Raw genomic sequence first — 21,963 nt, 5'->3', positions numbered from 1 at the left:
CACTCCCCCACCCCACCAGTTTTACTGAGGTATAATTGAAAAATAAAATTATATATATTTAAGGTGCACAAAGTGATGTTTTAACATATGTTTACACTGTGAAATGATTACCAAAGTCAAGCTAATTAACATATTTGTCTCCTCACATAATTATCTTTCATGTGTGTGTGGTGAGAATATGTAAGATCTACTTTTAGCAAATTTCAAGTATATAATACATTATTATTAACTATAGTTACCATGATGTACATTAGGTCTCTAGAACGTATTTATCTTATAACAGAAAGTTTGTATCCTTTTACCATCTCTCCATTTCCCCCACCCCACAGGCTCTGGTAATTGCTCTTCTACTCCATGTTTTTATGAGTTCCGTCTCTTTAGATTCCATATATAAATGAGATCATACGGTATGTGTCTTTGTATCTGGCTTATTTTACTTAGCATACTTTTCACTTACTTATTTTACTTTGCATACTTTACTTTTCACTTTAACGATAGTGTCTTTTGAAGCATAAAAATTCTTAATTTCGATGATGTGCAATTTTTCTTTTGTTGCTCATGCTTTTATTGTCATATCTAAGAATCTACCACCAAATCCAAGGTTATGAAAATTTACTTCTATGTTTTCTCCTAAGAGTTTTATACTTGGGCTCTTACATTTTAGGTCTTTGATTCATTTCTTATATATAGTGTCGAGTAAGAGTCCAACTTCCTTATTTTGCATGTGGATATCCAATAGTACCAGGACCATTTGTTGAAAGATTATTCTTTCCCGAATGAGTGATGGTGGCACCCTTGTCAAAAATCAACTGGCCACAGATACATGAATTTATTTCTGGGTTTTCTAATCTATTTCACTGGTCAATATGTCCATCCCTAAGGTAGTTAACATCTGTCTTAATTACTATAGCTTTGTAGTAAGTTTTAAAATTGAGAAGTGTGAGTCTTCTTACTTTGTTCCTTTTTTTTCAATATTATTTTGGGTATTCTAGGTCCTATGAGTGTGCATAAAAATTTCAAGATCAGTCTATGGCCATGCTACCCTGAACAAGCCCAATCTCGTCTGATCTCGGAAGCTAAGCAGGGTTGGGCCTGGTTAGTACTTGGATGGGAGACTACCTAAGAAGACCAGGTGCTGTAGACGTAAAAAGTAAAAAATAAGGGATTGTAAACTAACAGGGTCCTTGCAATCTGTGAGGTCAACAAAGGGTTGCCTTGCCAAAAAAGAGAGAGAGAAAAAAAATTTCAAGATCAGCTTGTCAATTTCTATAAAGAAGGCAGCTGGGATTCTGATATGGAATATCAATTTGGTGAGTACTCCCTTCAAACAAAATTAATTTCTTTAAACATTGTTTTATAGTTTTCAGTGTACAAGTATTATACTTCTTTTGTTAAATATATTCCTGTTTTTTCTTTTTGATCCTATTATAAATGTAATTTTTTCCTTAATTTTCAGATTTTTCACTGCGAGTGTACATACAACTAATTTTTGGATATTGATCTTGTATCCTGCAACCTTGCTGAACTCATTTCTTTTAATAGTTTAGTGAATTTCTAAAGATTTTCTACATTTGAAATAATGTCATCTGTGAATAGACAGTTTTTATTTCTTCCTTTCCAATCTCTATACCTTTTATTTCCTTTTACTTCTGGATTGCCCTGGGTAGGAACTCCAGTAAAATGTTCAACTGAAGTGGTAAAAGTGGAAATCCTTTTATTGTTCCTGATTTCAAAGGAAATACATTCAGTCTTTCATTATTATGTACAGTGTTAGCTGTAGGTATTTTGTACATGCCCTTTATCAGGCTAAGGAAACTCTCTTCAATTTCTAGTTTGTTGAATGCTTTTATTGTAGAAAGGTGTTGATTTTGTCAAATGTTTTTCCTGGATCTATTGAGATGATCATGATATGATTCTCATACTGCCTCTACTGGAAATATACATCACACTTGGTAGAAATTGATAAGTTATGAGAGATACAAATAAACTAACATGCAAATTGAAGAAGTGAACATTTTCAGCTGAAGGTACCAGGATAAGATTAGAACTAAAATTTTAAAACAGCTTGAGATTTGTTATTTTAAGTAGTACTAATAGCTGCAATATGAATAACAATTAAAAAACAGCTTTATTAAGATATAACTCACACATACAATTTACCCATTTAAAGTATAAAGTCAAATGGTTTTTAGGATACATTATTAATTTTAAATTTGTAAATAAAATATATAACATAAAATGTCACTTTATTTTAAAGTATACAATTCACCGGCATTAATCATGTTCACAATGTTGTGCAAGCATTGCTATTATCTATTTCCAAACTTTTTCATCACCCTATAATCATTAACTGTAATCATTAAGCAATACTCCACATTCCCCTTACTCCTAACCCCTGTTAATCTCTAAACTAATATTTATCCCTACAAATTTTTATTCTGGGTATCTCATAAAATGAAATCATACAATATTTTCCCTTAGTTTTTGACTTCTTTCACTTATCATAATGTTTCTGAGGTTCATCCATTTTATAGTATGCATCATACTTCATTCTTTTTTATGGCTGAATAACATTCCACATTATATATACACTACTTTTATTAATCCATTCATCTGTTGAAGGAGACTTAGGTTTTTCTATCTTTTGGCTACTGTAAATGCTGCTATGAACACTCGTGTACATGAAACTGAGGCCCTGTTGTCAACTCCTTTTAGTACATATCTAGGAGAGGAACAGCTGGGCCGTATGGTAATTCTATAATTAGCTTTGTGAGGAACTGCCAAAATTTTCTGCATGCAGAGCAGCTGCCCCATTTTATAATCCCACCAACAGGGCACAAAAGTTCCAATTTCTTGACATTCTCACCAACATTGGTTATTTTCTGTTTCTGTGATCTTAAAGGGGATAAAATAGTATCTCACTGTGGTTTTGATTTGCATTTCCCTAATGATTAATGATGCTGAGCACCTTCTCATGTGTTTATGGTGTTTTCTATAACTCGAGGTTTTTTTTTCGTTGATGTTGTAGGAGTTCTTTATATATTCTAGACATTAATCCCTTAGCAGATATGATGAACAACTATTTTCTTCTATCCTGTGAGCTGCCTTTTCATTCTCTTGAGAGCATCCTTTGATTGTACAAAAGTTTTAATTTTGATGAAGTCCAATTCATCCATATCACTCCTTTGCTGCCTGTGCTTTTAATGTCACATCTTAGAAATTGTTGCAAAACACAACGTTATAAAAATTTTCCCATTTCTTACAAAGTTTTTGTAGTTTTAGCTCTTATATTTATTTCCTCAGTCCATTTACAACTACTTTTTATATATTGTGTAAAGCATGGGTCCATTTCATTCTTTTGCATGTTGATATCCAGTTTTATCCAGCATCATTTGTTGAAGACTATCCTTTCCACATTACTGGTTTTGCCACCTTTGTCAAAAATCAATTTACTATATATGTGAGAGTTTATCTTGGGTTTTACATTTTTTTCCGTTTTGATCTATATGTCTATCTTTATACAAGGATACACTGTTTTGATTATTATAGCTTTGCAGTAAACTTCGAAACCAGAAGTGTGTGTTTTCCAACTTTATTCTTCATTTTCAACATTATTTTGGCTATTCAGGGTCCCTTGAAGACCAACTGAATTTTAGGATAGGTTTTTCTATTTTTGTATAAAACACAAAAGGGATTTTGATGGGGATTGTATTGAATCTGTGGATTGCTATGGCTAGTATTGTCACCTTAACAATGTTAAGATTTCCAATCCATGAACACTTTTGATAAGTACATATGTGTTTATAACTGTTCTCTTTTCTTGATATATTGAACCTTTTATCAATATATAATGTCCTTCCTATGCTTATAACCTTTTTTGATTTAAAGTTGATATTTTCTGACAATGATTTAGCCACTCTAGCTCTCTTTTGGTAATTTGCATGGAATATTTTATTATATCCTTTGACTTTCAATATCTTTGTATCTTTATGTCTAAATTGAGTCTTTTGTACACAATACATAGATGAGTACTGTTTTTTTTTAAATCCAATCTGCTAACTGCTACCTTTTAATCCATTTCACATTTAATGTGATAAAGAGGAATCTGTTTCTGGTATTTATATATTGTTTCCTTACATTCCTTATATATTTGTTTTTCAATTCCTCCATTGATACTTCTTAAATATTCAGTTGATGTTTTTTGCTAGCGTGCCATTTTAATTCTTTCATTTTCAGTGTATTTTTCTTTTTTTAGTGGTTACATCTTGGAGATTACAATTAACACCTTAAACTTATTATAAACTAGTTTGAATAATACCAACTTAGTTTTAATGTGATAGAAAAACTTTGCTCATCTCCATCTCTTCCTCTTTATATTGTTATTGTCACAGACTACACCTTTATACATTACATTCCCATTAACAAAGATGTAAAATTATTGGTGTATGCATTTGCCTTTTATATAGTAAAGAGAAACTGCAAACAATACCAAAAGTACAATAACGTTGGCTTTTATATTTACTTACATAGTTATATTAATACTGTTCTTCATTTTTCTTATGGTTCCAAGTTGCTGTTTAGTATCCTTTTATGTCGGCCTGAAGGAGTCTCCCTTTAGAATTTTTTGAAGGGAAAGTCTACTGGTCATGAACTCCTTCAGTTTTTATCTGGATGTTTCAATTTTTCCTTCATTCTTTAAAGATTGTTTTGATGGATATACAATCTTGGTTCAAAGTTTTTTTCTTTCGGGACTTATGTCATCTTACTTCCTTTTGGCCCATGATTTTTCATGAGAAATCAGTTCTCAAACTTATTGAGGATCCCTGTACAACATAAGTCACCTCTCTTGCTTTAAAAATTCTTAGTCTTTGGGTTTTGACTATTTGACTATATGTGTCTCAGTGTGGATCTCTTTGGGTTTATCCTGCTTGGAGTTCACTGAGCTCTTGGATGTGTGTATTCATGTTTTTCTTCAGAATTGGGAAGTTTGGGGCCATTATTTCTTCAAATATTTTTTCTGCCCCTTTGTTTCACTCGTCTTCTTCAGAGATTCCTACGATGTGTATGTTGGCATACTTGATGCTTTCCCACAGGTCCCTTAGGCTCTGTTCATATTTCTCCATTCTTTTTTTTTTCTCTTTCTGTTCTTCAGACTGGAGAAGTTCAATGGTATTATCATCAAGATTGCTGATCTTCTGTCTTGCCAAACCTGTTGTTGAATTCCTCTAGAGAGTTTTTCATTTGTTTTATACTTTGCAGCTCCAGAATTTCTGCTTGGTTCCTTTTTATAATTCCTATCTCCTTATTGATATTCTCATTTTGTTCAGACATTGTTTTCTTGATTCCCTTTAATTCTTTGTTCATGGTATCCTTTAACTCATTCAACATATTTAAAACAATTAATTTAATGAGTTCAGTTGAGTTCCAATGTGTGTGCTATCTCAGAGAGAGTTTCTGTGAAATTTTTATTTCCTGTAAATGTGCCTTAACTTTTTGTTCTTTTGTAATTTTTTTTAATTGAAAATTAGCTATTGTATTATGCTATGGCAACAATGGAAATCTAATTTTTCCATTCCTCAGAAATGATTTTTGCTTGTTGAGGACTGGAGCTGTCCTTTTGTGATTCTTCCAAATTGTTTTGCAAAGTGTGTATTCCTTGTTGTGGGTTTCTCTTCTTCTGACTCTGCAGTCAGCCATTGACTTGACTAAGGTTTCTTTACATGTCTGACGCCCAAAACAGGGGAAAAAATGGGTCCTGGGTATTAAATATTCTCATAGCTGGAAAGCCACTTCAGCCCCTAAGGGGTGGAACAATGGCTGAACTCTCTCCCATATACTCAATGACCAAAGCAGCAATCAGCAATCAAAATTCACAACACTCATTTTTGGAGGACAAAGTGCACACTGTCCACCCTGGCTTCAGCAAACTGTACTAGGAATGCTTACCACCTGACAGCTGCCTCTCACGGGGTGAAAGAGTAGGATGTTAGCTGCTACAGTGTGAAATCTGAGTTTGACCAACATTTACTGAAATTCACCAGCGTTTTTATCAAGTTGTCCCCTGGATGGTACAAATATTCTACTAAAACCAGAGTTTTAAAGTAGTTGCCTCAGACAGTTCTGCCAGTTCAACAGTCCCCCCCGCCCCCGCCCCACCCCCGGTGGAGGTATAGATTCCTGGAGCTTCCTGCTCTGCCATCTTCCCTGATATCAATCCAAATATAGCTAATATTTATTAAGTGCTCAGTCTGTGCTCTATCTACTTTTCTCCTCACATGAACCTATTGAAGGAGTGTATTATTAGGATCCCTATTTTGCAGATGAGAAGACAGAGTAATGAGACTAATCAGAGATGAGAAATGGTTGTTCTGGGGCACAAAGCAGTTTAGCATCATCTCTGTGCTCTTAACCACTATACTCTGCATACAGAACTCAAAAGAGCTAGAAAATGCCTTAAAGATCATCAAATTTGGATTCCTCATTTTTCAAATAAGAGAACAAAAGTTTGAGGATGTTAATGAATTGTTCAAAAGTCATACAGAGAGTCTACTAATGGCAAAGCAATTGTTATAACTTAGCTTACTAATTTCCAGCCCCTTTCTACCATACATCCTTGTTTTTCTAAGCACCTGGGCATTTGGAGTCCAAATGGAAATGTTTTTATAGATAGAAGGATCTTCATAAAAAATGGCAGAGACAGAAATCACATACTTTAGAAATCTTGCCTATCCTCCAAACCCAGCTTAATCCCCACTTTCTCTGCCCTCATGAGTTAAGTGCAACCAGAAAAAATGCAATTTCCCTTTTCTTTATTACCTGCATGGCATTCACTGCTGTATACTACAATTACTTATGTATTTATGTATTAAAGCCTTCTAAAGAGAGAATAAACTGTGTTTTCCACTTACTTATCTGTTCCATATATATACAAGTAAAATATGATGTGAAAAAAATATTTGCTGAGGGAGTGATAAATAAAACATTTCTGCCCAGAACTAAAGATTAAATCTATACTTCCATTGTCACATCTACACTAAATATCCTTGATGGCTCCAATATACAGAATAAAATCCACAGCCCTTAATGTGATAGTGAGCCCATTCAATCTTCAAAAATGGCTTGAAAGGTCTTCAAGACCGAAACTTTATATAATTTATTAGTACCTAATATCATGCCTTGCATGTAGCAGGTTAGCCATGACTACTAAGCAACAGAGGCTTAAAATATAGTAAATGTAATTTAAGATAAACTGAAAAGCAGAAGAATGATTTAAAAGATATAACAATGTTTCCAAAGAGTTTGAACTCTTTCCCAGGAGATCATCAAGATAAAAAAGACGTCCACTTATGTCAAGGGACTGTCACCCCTGTAAGGAGGTGGACCCTACAAGTCCTTTCTAGTCCTACGATTCTATGACTACGCACTTAAAATTGTGTATGAGTCATTAGGAAGGAAAAGGAAGTAGATCTGCACCTGTGACTGGATATGAAAATTCAGAGAAGGAAATCATTTAATATTAGGAGGAAAAAAAGAGTTTCCAGTTTAAGGAAAAAAAAATTGAATATAAATGGTTTCATATCCATAATTATATCTTATATACTCTGATTATATAATTTTCCAATAGAAAAAATATGCCACTTGTAATTTTATTCTTTTTTAACCTTTAAGACCAAAGTCTTGTTATTAAATATTAAATAATTCATGGGATAACAACATGAAGGATTATGCAAATATTAAAACTGTATATAAAAACTATAGAATCATAAATAAAGTGTTTAATAAAAAGTAAAAACAATGTAATATGGAATGGTTAATTTAATAGCAACAATAAAAAGATATAAATGAATAAAGACTAAAAGAAAAAAATGAAAATAATCTGAAGTTTTATAATGATGGGATAATCAAGTTTCTCCATTCATTTTAAAAGATATAATTTTTTCTGTATTATATCAAAAATATTAGAAATTCAACATGGTAGGTTAATCAATTATAAAGCTAGTATGAAGTTTAAAAGATAAAAAGGTACTCAATATAACTATAATTATAATAATTAGTTAAGGAATACAAGATAAAAATATATTAAATGTGATGTCAAAAACATAAAATGTGGGCAGGGGAGATTAAACATGTAGCACTTTAGAATGCAATCGAACTTAAGTTGTTATCAACTTTCAATACCATGTTATGTATATAAGCTGTTATATGTAAGCCTGATGGTAACCACAAAGCAACATCCTATAGTAGATACACAAAAGATAAAGGAATCTAAGCATATCAATAAAGAAAGTCAACAAACCATAAAGGAAAGAGCAAGAGAAGATACTCCATGCAAATGGAAACCAAAAGAAAGCTGTGGTAGCTATACTTATTTTAGACAAAACAGATTTCAAAAGAAAGACTGTAATAACAACAAGACTATTACATAATGTTAAAGGGATTAATTCAACAAAAGGATATAACATCTGTAAGTATTTATGCACCCAATATAGAAGCACATAAGTATATAATGCGAATTTTAACGGACTGAAAGAAACAGACATTAATAACAGTAGGAGACTTTAGTATGCCACTTTCATTGATGGATAGATCATACAAATAGAAAAATTAATAAGAAAACATTGGCCTTCAACAATACATTAGACCTGATGAATTTAACACATAAATATACAGAACATAAATCCCAAAGTAACAGAATATACATTCTACCCAAATGCACATGGAATCATCTTAGGCTACAAAAAAATTCAATAAATCATCTTAGGCTACAAAAAAATTCTTAATAAATTTAAGAAGATTAAAATCACATCAAGCATCTCTTCTGAGAACAATGGCATAGAATTAGAAATCAATTACAAAAAAAGAATACTGTGAAATTCACAAATATGTGGAGATTAAACAACATGCCACTGAATAACCAATGAGTCAAAGAAAATATCAAAAAGAAATAAAAAATTAAATTGGAAATACAACATACCAAAACCTATAGGATGCAGCAAAAGCAGTTCTAGAGAAAAGTTCATAGCAATAAATGCCTACATCAAGAAATAAGAAATCTCAAATTTTACACCTCAAGGAATTAGCAAAAACAATGAAGCACAGAGTTAGTAGACAAAAGGAAATAAAAATCAGAGATAAATGAAAGAGACCAAAAAAACAACAGAAAAAATCCACGAAACTCAGAGCTTGTTATCTGAAAAGATAAACAGAATTGATAAACTTTTAGCTAGATTCACCAAGAAAGAAAGAGAACTCAAATAAAATCAGAAATAAAAGAGACATTACAAATGATACCACAGAAATACAAAAGGATCATAAGATACTATGATAAGCCAATATCCCTGATGAACATAAAGGTAAAAATCCTCAACAAATATAGCAAAGAGAATTCAAAACACATTAAAAAGATCATACGCCATGACCAAATGGGATTTATTCCTGAAATGCAAGGAGGGTTCAACATCTGCAAGTCAATCAACATGATACACCACGAACAATCAAAGTATAAAAATCATACAGTAATCTCAATAGATGCAGAAAAGTATTAGACAAAATTCAACACCCACATATGATGAAAACTCTCAACAAAGTATATACAGAGGAAACATTCCTCAATATAATAAAGGCCATATATGGCAAGCCGACAGCTAACATCATACTGAATGGTGAAAAACTGAAAGCTTTTTCTCTAAGGATACTCACTCTTGCCTCTTTTATTCAACAGAATATTGGAAGTCCTACTCAGAGCAATTAGGCAAGAAAAATCAATAACAATCATCCACATTGGAAAGGCAGAATTAAAACTGTCGCTATTTGTAGATGGCATAATATTATAAACTCTAAAGAGTCCACCAAAAGACTGTTAAAACTAGTAAACAAATTCAGTAAAGTTGCAAGATACAAAATCAATATGTAAAAATTTGTTGTGTATCTATACACTAATAATGAACTATTAGAGAAATTAAGAAAACAATCTCACTGAAAATTGCATCTAAAAGAATAAAATACCTAGGAACAAATTTAACTAAAGAGGTGAAAGACCTATACACTGAAAACTAGAAGATACTGATGACAGAAATAAAAAAAACATATAAATAGAAAGATATTCCATGCTCATGGTTTGGAAGAATTAATAGCGTTAAAATGTCCTTACTATCCAATGCAATGTATAGATTCAATGCAATCCCTGTCAAAATTCCAATGGCATTTTCCACAGAACTAGAACAAACAATCCTAAAATTTGTATGGAACCACCAAAGAACCCAAATAGCCAAAGCATCTTGAAAATGAAGAAAAAAGCTGGAGACATCATACTCCCTCACATCAGTCTTGATGATGAGTTTTTGGATTTGACACCAAAAGAAAAGGCAACAAAAACAAAAATAAACAAAAGGCATCACATCAAACTAAAAAGTACCTAGAGGCAGACTGACAAAGTGGGGTCTAGCAGAGAGAATATGGGCACTGAAATCAGATAGACCTGGGCTTCAAGAAGACCTGTGTGACCCTGGCTTGCATCCCTCTTGGTGTTTTGCAAAAAATTCATGTCACAATGGGCATAAAAGAACAAAATATGTCATTGTCCTTGATGAGTATTAGCTCATTTCTTTTATTCACTGATAAAGAATACCAGAAAAGTACTGCTTCTAATTAGTGCAATGATTCTAAATACCAGTAAGCATATTTGCTGAAAAGAATGTCGTAAATCAAAAGAGAGATATTATCTCTAGACTATAGTCAGAAACTTTCCTAATAAAGTGGACGAAGACTAGACCTGAAGTGCACTCAGACTAGACGGCAAGAGCAAAGTTGGAGAGGTAAGGTTTGGAAGGTATGGAAGATGGGACTATGACAAGGAGTATGAATAAATATTCCTCCCCCCCATGCCCTATAACTAAATCCTAAAAATAGGTGTGTCTTGTAACAAAGACAAAACATTAAAATATAAACAAGTTATTTAAAATTGGATATCTTTTAAACCAATGTATTATTATGACATAAGATGGTCACAAATACCAGTCAGAAGAATGAGGAAATCTATATTATATAATGCCAAATAATAATAAGAAAATATGTCTAAGACTATAGTTATCATTAGGTGAAATTATACTTTCATAGATGTGATGATTCTAAAATACATAAAAAGGGAAGACAGAAGGAAAAAAAAGCCTATTTTATGAGAAAAAACTTCATTAGATAGACTGCAATGAATACTTTGGTGTAATTCCTTTACCTCTTTCTTTGAACATATGTCACAGTTGTAATCATGCTTCACAAAGAAAATTCAGTATTCCACTGCTTAATGTCATTACATGCATTTATTTATATCAATATAATTAATATAAAATATATATATAATAAATATAATATAATATAAACCATTATTTATACGGCTCCATGCTAACCCACAGAAACTCTTACATATGGAATGGGCAGGAGACAAGCAGCCACTGGGAGAGATAACATGAGGTGCATACTGAAGAAGTGAGGGACCTATAGGAGAGGCAGAAAAGGGGCAGGGGAGAGGCAGGAGCAGAGGCCAGGGAGAAGCAGTGGTCGGTAATAGGGGAGATGCGGGAGAGAGCTGGGGGAGAGGCAAAGATAAACACTGTAACCAGGCCATGCGGATCCCAGGTCAATAATAGCAGAGGTGCAGAGGAGTCAAACAGAATGCAAGCTGGAAAAAGCCAAAAGATTTCAAAATTAGTTGGTCAGGAATTTACTACTGAGTGAAGAGTCTCCGAAGAGAAGTACAGCTGAAGATGAACTGCAATGGGCTGAAAACAGAATGTAAAATTTGCAAAGGGAAAGAGAGGCTGTTGACTGATTTGTCAAGTCACTGAGGTAAGGAGACTTATGAGGCACAGCTTTAGGAGAGCATGGCTTGGAGGGAACTAGACTGAGGGAAGGGCTCATAGTAAGTGATGAAAGAAGGTACTGAGGAGGTTTTGGGATTAAATGTCAGGATGTTAGAGTAATTCTGCTTGGATGTTCCATGTGGAAACTCCGAAATACAATACTTGAGTTGAGAAACACTTATATTTGATATGCTTCTACAAAGATATGACCAACAATTCACAGGCCTTAGTACACCACTTAAAAACATTTCAGTCAATGATGGGCCGCATATACAGTGGTGGTCCCGTAAGATTACAATGGAGTAGAAAAACTCTTATTGCTTAGAGATCTGTAGTTGATGTAATGTAGTAACATGCCCTCAAGAAAAGCCTCAGACAGGCCCTTCAGGAGATATTCCAGAAGAAGGCATGGTTATCACAGAAGATGACAACTCCATGACCAATACTGCCCCTGAAGAACTTCCAGTGGGACAAGATGTGGAGGTGGAAGACAGTGATACTGATGATCCTGATTTCATGTAGGCCTAGGCTAATGTGTGTGTTTGTGTCTCAGTTTTTAACAAAGAATTTTTAAAAAGAAAAAAATTAAATAAAAAAGCATATATAATAAGGATATAAAGAAAAATATATTTTTTTGTATAGCTGTACAATATGTTTATGTTTTAAGCCTAGTGTTATTATGAGTTGAAAAGTTTAAAAAAATTAAAAGTTTATAAAGTAAAAAAGTTATAGTAAGCTAAGATTAAATTATTATGGAAAAATATTTTAAAAATAAATTTAGTACAGCCTAAGTGTACAGTGTTATAAAGTCCACAGTAGTGTACACTAATGTCCCAGGCCTTCACATTCATTCACTACTCACTCAATGACTCACCCAGAGCAACTTTCAGTCCTGTAAGCTCTATTCATGGTAAAAGCCTATACGTGTGCACCATTTCTTATCTTTCATACTATATTTTTACTGTACCTTTTCTATGTTTAGATACACAAATGCCATTGTGTTACAACTGCCTACAGTATTCAGTACAGTAACATGCTGTACAGGTTTGTAGGCCAGACTTGTAGCCTACGTGTGTAGTAGGCTGTACCACCTAGGTTTGTGTAAGTGCACTTTATGGTGTTCCTGCAATAATGAAATCACTTAACAATGCATTTCTCAGAACTTGTCCCTGTCCTTAAGCATCTATGACTGTAATGTAACCTGGACGCATGCCTCAAGTTTGATTTGAATGCATGTTCTGTTTAAGTCATCATTAAAACCACAGCAAAGATTTTATGAAGTACTTGCTCCCTGCCGGGTACCCTACCAGGCACTTCAAGCTTTACCTAAATGAACCATCACACCCATCCCAGAAGCGTGTACCATTAGTTTCACAAGTTTAAAGTTGAGGAAACTAAAGTGGACATAGATTTATTTACTAAGATTTACAAAGCCAGGAAATACAGAAGCTAGGTTTGATCGAACTCTGCCTTAAGCAACGTAATACAATACCTAAAAAGGACATCTTCTGGGCATGAAAGAATTGACTCAGTTTCATTTGAGGGCAAGGAGTTTAGAAGGATTGTTAAAAGTGAAATGCTTATTTCTTTAGAGGAAAACATACAAAGATACTAACTCGTAAGTGGTAAAGAAGTTTTTTCTGATTATAAAAGTCATAAATGGCCATTTAGGGAACAGGAAAATCAGAAAAGTAGAAAAAAGAAAAAATATCAGTAGTAAGTAAACAGCCATAATGAACATGTTGGTGTAATTCTGTAATTCTGGTGTAATATGTAAAAGCAATTCCATTGGGGTTCTTGGACTTTTCGTCCCTTAGCAAACCCAGGAGATTTTTGGCAAACTGCCTGTATAGTTTGAACTTGGATGAAACTAGAAGGCTTTTCAGGAAACTGAGAATCCCAAGGGAACTACTAGATGCAAGAGGACAGCTGCAAGTTGGAGAAAAAATGAATAAGCTTGGTTGCTTGGTACCGAATGAAACTTTAATTGGCTGATTTGAAGACTTCTAGAACAACTGCTGGGCCCTAAGAATCTGTACAATCAGTCGAGAGAAGTCGTCCCCTTGGGCCACCAGTATTGCATATGAAGATATATTTGGAAAGGACAGTCGAAATTGTAAAAATACCCCACAAGGTAAAAGAATAGCAATTTCTATCAGAAGAGTTGGGCAAATGTCAAGCTTCACACTGACATTTACGTTTTATAATCTAAAAGAGAGTGTTAATACCAGGGAAAATTATGAAATGCTCTTTAGTTCAGCCAAAAGAATGACTACTTTTGATAAGAGCATGTGAAATTTTATTAGGTGTGGCCTATCAACATAACATAAGGAAATTTTACCACTTTAAAAGTTAGTATCTATGTCTATTTTCTCCAAAGGGAATAAACATTTCACGTTAAACAGATAACGCTATGTTAAATGTTGTTCTTATCTGAAGGCAATCATTCACAAGTTACATAAAAGTAATATCAATAATTGAAGTTTCTGTTTGTGTTTGGTCAAGTCAACCTATCCAAAAGAGAAAACTTGGACTTGGGTCATGGAAGATATAAGATGCTACCATACAGAGGCTTTTTTCATATTTTATTTCACTTCATTTTCTTCAGAAGGGGAGCAAGATCCCATGAACATGGCACCATATGCTGCTGCCCCTTATCTTCATCTTTAAACCCACTCCAAATAAGCACAGGAAATGCATTTGTGTCAACCTCTACTGAGATCCCTGTCTTCTCAACTACCACTGCATAAAAATTAAAGACTTCTCCAGTTATCAGGACCACCCCTCCTTAGGAAAATGTCTAATTTTTTCTTTATGCTGTCATGGACATTTTATAGATGGGGAAGTAGAGGCATGGGATGGTTGACCAAGTGACTAGGCTCAGGTTGACCTGGGCTACACAAAGCATGACAGAATGTGTAAGTTAAGTTAGATGGTTGCATCCAGGCAGGGTAAAATTGCTTTAAAAAATATAATATGCATTAGTTAGATGACACGTTAAAATATAGGTTCAGGTAGTTACATGTAACAAATTTGTTCAGTACTAAATCATTGTTATTCCAAACACTATGTAACTTAAAAATGTCCACTATTCACACAAGTGACTTTTCTCACCTCGTTAGGCCCAAACTGTTTTGATTTTCTTCTTGTTTTACACAGCTAATTGTTTAAAGGAATACTCCATGATTAACTAGTGACAAACCAGAGAAATAAGAGCAAGCATTCTGCAAAGACTCAAACAGCATTACCAACAACCACAAAAGATATTAAAATCTACAGATAAGGGTCAGATACTGCGCAAGATACACCAGTTCATATTTCACTGGCTTGCTATAAGGCTAATGTAGAATTCAAACTGGGTTTCTAAAGACAATAATCATCCATAAGTTCTGAGTGTAAACTTAATTTGCCCATTTCTACCAGTATCTTACTGGAATTAAGACACTGCAGGACCTTTACTTTTTTTTGGAAGGGGGGAGAGGAGTAATTTGTGTTTAATTGCAGCCCTGTAAAAGCTCATGACATACTATTTATATTTGCATGATATAAGAATCTGTATCAAAGTTATAGAAAAGAGCTCTTTCTGTTCTTAAGAATGCTAGAACTGTACTCAGTCAGCACTTTTCTGCAACAGAAGCATCAAAGTAAAGTATAAAACTGGCTTCCTTAAATCAATTAAAGAACTCAAAAGTTTGGTATATATCTAAAAAGATCTTAGATGTCTTTAATAATATGCCAGAGGTTCATTAACTTCAAAATGAGATGAATCAATACATAATGCTGACCAAAATCATAAATTAAGAATTTAAAACATAGCCATGCAGTATGGCGTACAGGCTACACAGGAAGAGTTAAGCCTACACTAGTTCTGTCTGTTAGCTATTTATGATTTAACATAGTAACAATGATACGGCTAACAGATTTTGTTATATTTTCAAAAAAAATGAGAACTATGTACATCAATGAGCATACAACCAGTTTCTAACTTGCCTCTAATTTAGGAAATAACCAAACGTGTACAGATTAGCATGAAAGAAATTATCCTTTACTGTCTGCCACTCATAATTCCCTGAGACTGCCTTTTGTTACCAGTTTAGAACAGATGAGCAGTGGCTGGCCTGGACAGGTATTTTTTCTAGAAAACAAGGCAAAAAGACTTACGTCTCAGTGTTCAGGAATGTTTTTCCAATATATTAAGATATGTTTATCCCCAAACAGCCAGAGTTCTCCCTTTTGCTTCCATCCCTCTCATTCTCCCCACTCCAGGGGGACATATGTCCATAGCATCTGGACTCAGATTCAAAATCCTTTTTCTCAAAAAAATAATGTTATAGATGTGGTTAAGGGGAGCTGAAGTTCCACTATCAATAAACTGTTAGAATGCATTAGTGTGAAACAAACTTTTGGAAGCTGGCTTCGGAAAGGAGCCATATTTCTATTACTATGCTTAGGGCAAATGCAGTCTAAGTTCTAAGAAAGGAACTATCAGGAAATAACCCATTCATACTTTAGAAGTGTGTACTTTGGGGTCAGAAAGTAAAAAGTAGCAAGGCTGGGGACATGCAGACAATCTAATTTAAACTTATTAAGCTTTATTCCCGCCACTATAATTACCTGTGACAACTTCTAGTCTTAAACATTCACCTCTAGTTTTAAATTATGACATGTAGATTGGGCATTATCTGTTTATGTCTAACCATAAGACTTCATTATTGAAGTAATATAAAGGCCATATATGTTATGATAATACATATATTCCAGAAAACAAAAAGCAGGAATTTTTCAGCCCAGATATCTAGGTTTCAAGATATATTTCTGGCTTGGGAGGCACTGCTTGCCCTGTAGTTAGAGCATGAGATCACACCCAGTATCTCCCCAAGAGAATGAGGCCAATGAGTAGGCAGGCTGGGTGGAGGAAGGATAGGAATCAGTGTGGGACAACTGTCATGGCAAGCTAAACCAATGACTCAGAAAAACACCCATCCAGCACCCAGGAAGCTTTAGGAAGTGGGCACCTGAGTAGGGTCACATAAAAACTCATTATCATGCCTGAGTCATCTCTATTTATCTAAGAATGTTGCTTCTGTTATTTCATTCAGCTCTCAGAACCTCCTGTCAGGTGGATAGGGTACTGTTAACATTCTTACTTGATGGATGAGAACTGTCCATGACTGCTTTGCTGTGACAGTTATGTTCTTTCCATGCTACTGTGATTTTTACCAAACGTAGTAAAAACTCATGTGGACAGAGTTTTTTGATACCCAACCCTTCAAGAATGTCTCACTGTTCACTGAAAGGAGACAAGTTACATATAGGAAACCACAGGTCTTTCTTCTGTGGTAGTTCTATTATGTGTATGTTACACTTTTTGTAACTGTATAGTTCAAGGAATAAATATAACCCGACTACCAATCCCAACTATTATCACCTCCATTAAAATGGCATGTACACAGGAAGGATCTGAGTCCAATTATATTGTCAGCAGTACAGAATTTTAAAAAGTTCTTATCATATTACTAAATTGTTGATGAACCAAATGAAAAGTTATTAGACCACATCATTACAGGCAAGTCTGTCTCCCCAGTTCCTTCTGTAGAATGTGCCTATTTCCTCAATGAGATTTTAGTGATGTGAAGGGCTGGAATTATATCTTTTTTTTTTTTTAAACCTCATATAGTATGCAGTAAATACTAGCTAGGTACATGGTGAGTACCAACAGATATCTGTTGAAATGAATTTTTCTCAGTTCCTTCAGAAAGTCATTCTTATCCTGGAATGGTTATTTTACATAATGGAGTGCTATGGCTAGATTCATTTCTAACACATTTTCTATTTTTTATTCCTAAGAATAAATATACAACTTCTTCTGAAATCTGTGCTTTAGGGCTATAAAATAATTATCCTGCCTGCAGAGTGGGAGAAAGTCAAAGCAAAGCAGAGATAAAAGATAATAAAAATGGAACCGATTATACCATTTGTTTACTTATAAGCACTATAGATTAGATCATGACTACCTAAGATTGGCGGGGTGGGGTGGTGGAAGTTATACCCTGTTTTCTAGACCAAGAGCTAGAAGATAGGAGCCTGGTATTTCTGAATGATCAAAATAATGGAACATATGCATTTGAAATTTAACCTGGGTAATGTATTTTTAAACACAAAGGGTAGAGTATTTAAATATACAGAATATTTCCAGTTGTTTCTTAAAATAATTTCAATCAGCCCTTTTTATCATTTTTATATTTTTACTAAAACTGATAGCATGAAACATTAACTATTTATTCTATTTTATTCCTCTTTGTTATTGTGCACAGCAAATCTAATCACTATATATTTGATTATTAATTTTAATTAATCTACTTCATGTGTCATGAGTCTGTACTTTATAATATTAACTACTCAGTTTTAGGCAAAAACTATTTCTTGTCTTTTAATAGAAAATTAATAGAAAAATCTCCAAACATCTGGCAACTAAATAACATACTTCTAAAAATTCCTTGAGTCAAATAGGAAGTTTCAAAGGAAATTGAAAAAATGCACTCTACTGAATGAAAATGAAAATACTACACATCAAATTTGGTGGGATACACTTAAAGCAGCGTTGAGAGGGAATTTTATAGCAGTAAATGCATGCATGAGAAAAGTTTCAAATCAATAATCTAAGCTTCTTCCTCAATAACCTACAAAAAGAGCAAAATAAACTCAACGAGCAGTGGGAATGATAGAGACAAGAACAGAAATGAACAGTTATGTCTTGCTTCTTTTTTTTTTAAGGTTCCACATATAAGTGAGATCATATGGTCTTTGTCTTTCTCTGTCTGACTTATTTCACTTACCATAGTTCCTTCAAGATACATCTATCTATGTTGTTGCAAAAGTCAGGATTTCATTCTTGTATCGTTGAATAGTATTCCATTTTATATATATAACGCCTCTTTCTTTATTCATTCATCTATCAATGGACAATTAGGTTGTTTTTCACATCTTGGCTCGCTGATTCTTTCCTTGGCTATGTCCACTCTACTGATGAGCCCATAAAAGGCATTCTTCATTTGTTATTTTTATGTTTTTTAATTATTAGCATTTCCTTTTGATCCTTTCTTAGAGTTTCCATCTCTCTGCTTATAGTACCCATCTGTTTTGCATGTTGTCCACTTTTTCCTTTAGAGTCCCTAGCATATTAACTACAGTTGCTTTAAATTTGTCTGATTAATTCCAACATCTCTGTAATATCTAAGTCTGGTTCTATTGCTTGCACTGTTTTTCTTCAAACTATAATTTTTGGCTTTATAATGTCTTGTAATTTTTTGTTGAAAGCCAGATATGATATACTGGGTCAAAGGAACTGAGGAATATAGGCTTTTTGTATGAGGTTTTATGTTTATCAGGCTACGAGTTACTCTATCTTTACTAGTTGCTGTATCTGTAGTTGTCAAGAGCGAAAATTTTTTCTGGTGTCCATGTTTTTGTCTGTTTACTCTTTACTTTCTATAGACTTTTTCTTAAATAAGGTGAGACATACAGTTCTTTCAGTTTTATTCCTCTGCTATTATACAGACCTACTGATGTGGCGGTAAGGTTGTGGGGAGAGGGGAAGTGTTCTCAAAGCCCTATGATTCGGTTTCAGTCTTCTAGTGAGACTATGCCTCTGGACTGTGACTTTGTGACCTTCACAACTGCTTCTTAGCCTTTTTCCTCCTTAGGTGAGACAGTAAAACTAGCCACCTGGAATTGGGTATTACCCTTCCCTTAAGTTGAGTTGGGCACTGATAAAACCATACGTTAGGCTCTGGTTAAACAGCTTTTCCTCAGGGCAGGCCCTGTTAAGAATGGAATGCTGTGGCATAATTCAAAATGGCTACTTTTTCCTTCCCCTCCTGGAAGCATGAGAAAATTTTTCTCTGATTTTCACTGTGAGAACTGGTAGGGCTCCTGGAGGTAAAGCTCACAAAAGTATGTGCCCCCACCTCGCCAAGACTGGGGCCTCTTGGATTTTTTAACTCTCAAGCTTGTCCACACTGAGTATCCAGGAATTTGTCTATTACAGTTAAAGTTTTTCTACTTTGGTACTGGTTCTAGTGGATGTTCTTACTCTTTGGCTTCTGCTCCAAGAAGCTGTGATACTCTGCATCCTCTTGTCTGTCTCTCCAATTGGGGGGAGGGGGGCAGTAGTGTGCCCTATGACCTCAAAACTCTACTGGATCTAAAAGATTTGTTGATTTTGTTTGTTCAGCTTTTTTCTTGTTGTGAAAATAGCAGTGATGACTTCCAAGTTCCTTACATATCAGGCCAGAAACGGGAAGTCAGAACTCCTGTTTTTGATTGCTTCACTTTGGCCCTTTAATCACAGTCTTGTTAGCATTCCTGGACGTTCAGTTAACCTGCAACTAGCTTTGTGAATCTTGTCAACCATTTCTTCGTTTCTGCACAGTTGGTTCTTCTGAACACCAGGCAGCTGAATGTACCATCTCCACAAAAAATGCAAGCAGAACTCAATATTTTATTTTCATTCATGTGCTGGTTTTTAAGGCTCCCATCCAAAAGAAGACTGTAATTTTCATGACCAAAATCTGTGTCTTAAATGTTCTCATTTTTTTCTTAGCACCTAGCATAGTAGCAAGTTAGCAGGACTCCTATTTCTTTGTTAATAATAAACTAAAAATTTCTTGATATTTATTCAATTAAACATTCGAATTTCTTCCAATTATATAAAACTAAGTCTGAAGAAAAGGTAATCTGGCTTTAGTCCAATGGGCCAGACTAGAATTAAATAACCAAATCAGGGCAGCAAGTGATACACATGTTGCAGCGTCACCAATATGGTTGACACTGAACCTCAGGCGTCATTTCAACACTCCTTATTTCAATACTCTGTAGTACTACTTCAGTGTGAAGAAACAGACCCTACATACAGCCACTGAATGGGCAATCCGTCTTTTCTGTCTTTTTTTCCAAATTAAGAGGCAAGTAGAACTCTGGGGAATGACTCTAAATACATTATTCCTATGGACACCCAGGCTGGTGCCATTGTATCCTTCTGGATCCCCTCATATTTAATTAAGAAACAATCCTTTCTCATACACAATCTTCCAAGTTTTGTCAGGTGTCATCATAGGGTGCTTGGAGTTATAATGAGCACATTGAATCATATATCCTATGATTCCAGGGAGAAAGGTGAGACTTGCAGATCTTACCCACAAATCCAGAAGGCAGCTTGTCTGATATGGGGCTACCTCCAGGACAAATCAGTGGGCACAGTCAGGTTGGACCAGTCAGCAGTGTCACAGTCTTGCCTTGTGACTGTTCCTTAAAGAAGTTCTTTCTTTAAACAAAACTTTGAAAAGAGGAAGAAACATAAAGTCTCCTATTTTTCACCTATATTTGTTAGCAAAGTAGAAGTGCATTTATTAAGCAGCTACTGTTAAAGCTAGAACCATAAAGAGAGACTAATTTTTTTTAAAGGCTCTCTCCTATTCTGGTAACTGGAATATCAGGATTCTCCACAGAATCATGTGATAGCACAGCAACAAACAGCTGCCCTCTGGCATGGTAAGTAAATGAACTCAGTCACCCTTTGGGTTTTCCCCTCTCCTTTCCCTGCTCTTTATGGAGGACATAGAATCAGGGAGTAACTTGCTGAAATTTGCTCTGTACTTTAATACCAGGCAGGAAGCCAAACTGCAAATACAATGACTGGATTCAATTTTACAAGCAAACACTGGAACCGAATTCACCCTAGTCCGGGAAGAATGCCTCCAATCAGAACTATCAGGAAATGCAATTCAAAACAGGGTGTGTCATCCTTAATTCATAGTGTGGGCTGTACACCTTTAATGAAGTCCTTTGGAAAGAAAAGCTTCCTCTGTAAAACGTCCACACAAAAGACTAAATTTTATTATCAAATATTAGCAACGTTGTGGAGGAAATGTCTGAATCCCCACAACCAGCACCCTTGGTAGGGATTGTTAGCTCTGCTCTTTCTCCTTTGGATACTGATTGTTAAAGTTTCAGAAGATACTAAAAATACTTAATTCTCCCACCTCCTTCCAACCTCTGACCACTCTCTTACACCACGCACTATCAACCCCCAACCTGTTCTCTAGGTCAT

The 21,963-nt window shown here is 34.5% G+C and overlaps 1 protein-coding gene and 1 pseudogene across 2 annotated transcripts in view; one reads left to right on the top strand and one right to left on the bottom strand.

Moving 5' to 3' along the window:
* Window positions 1-21,963, bottom strand: part of LOC120592711 (DNA repair-scaffolding protein-like) — a 318,688-nt gene that overhangs the window by 22,552 nt on the left and 274,173 nt on the right. The gene's annotated exons all lie outside the window — the stretch shown is intronic.
* LOC120592758 (uncharacterized) lies at window positions 1,026-1,144 on the top strand (annotated as a pseudogene).

The sequence above is a fragment of the Pteropus medius genome, unplaced genomic scaffold (assembly GCF_902729225.1).
Source record: "Pteropus medius unplaced genomic scaffold, Ma_sr-lr_union100, whole genome shotgun sequence".
In the NCBI taxonomy this organism is placed as follows: domain Eukaryota; kingdom Metazoa; phylum Chordata; class Mammalia; order Chiroptera; family Pteropodidae; genus Pteropus; species Pteropus medius.
The sequence above is the reverse complement of the archived record's forward strand: the minus strand, read 5'-3'. Positions and strand labels throughout refer to the sequence as shown.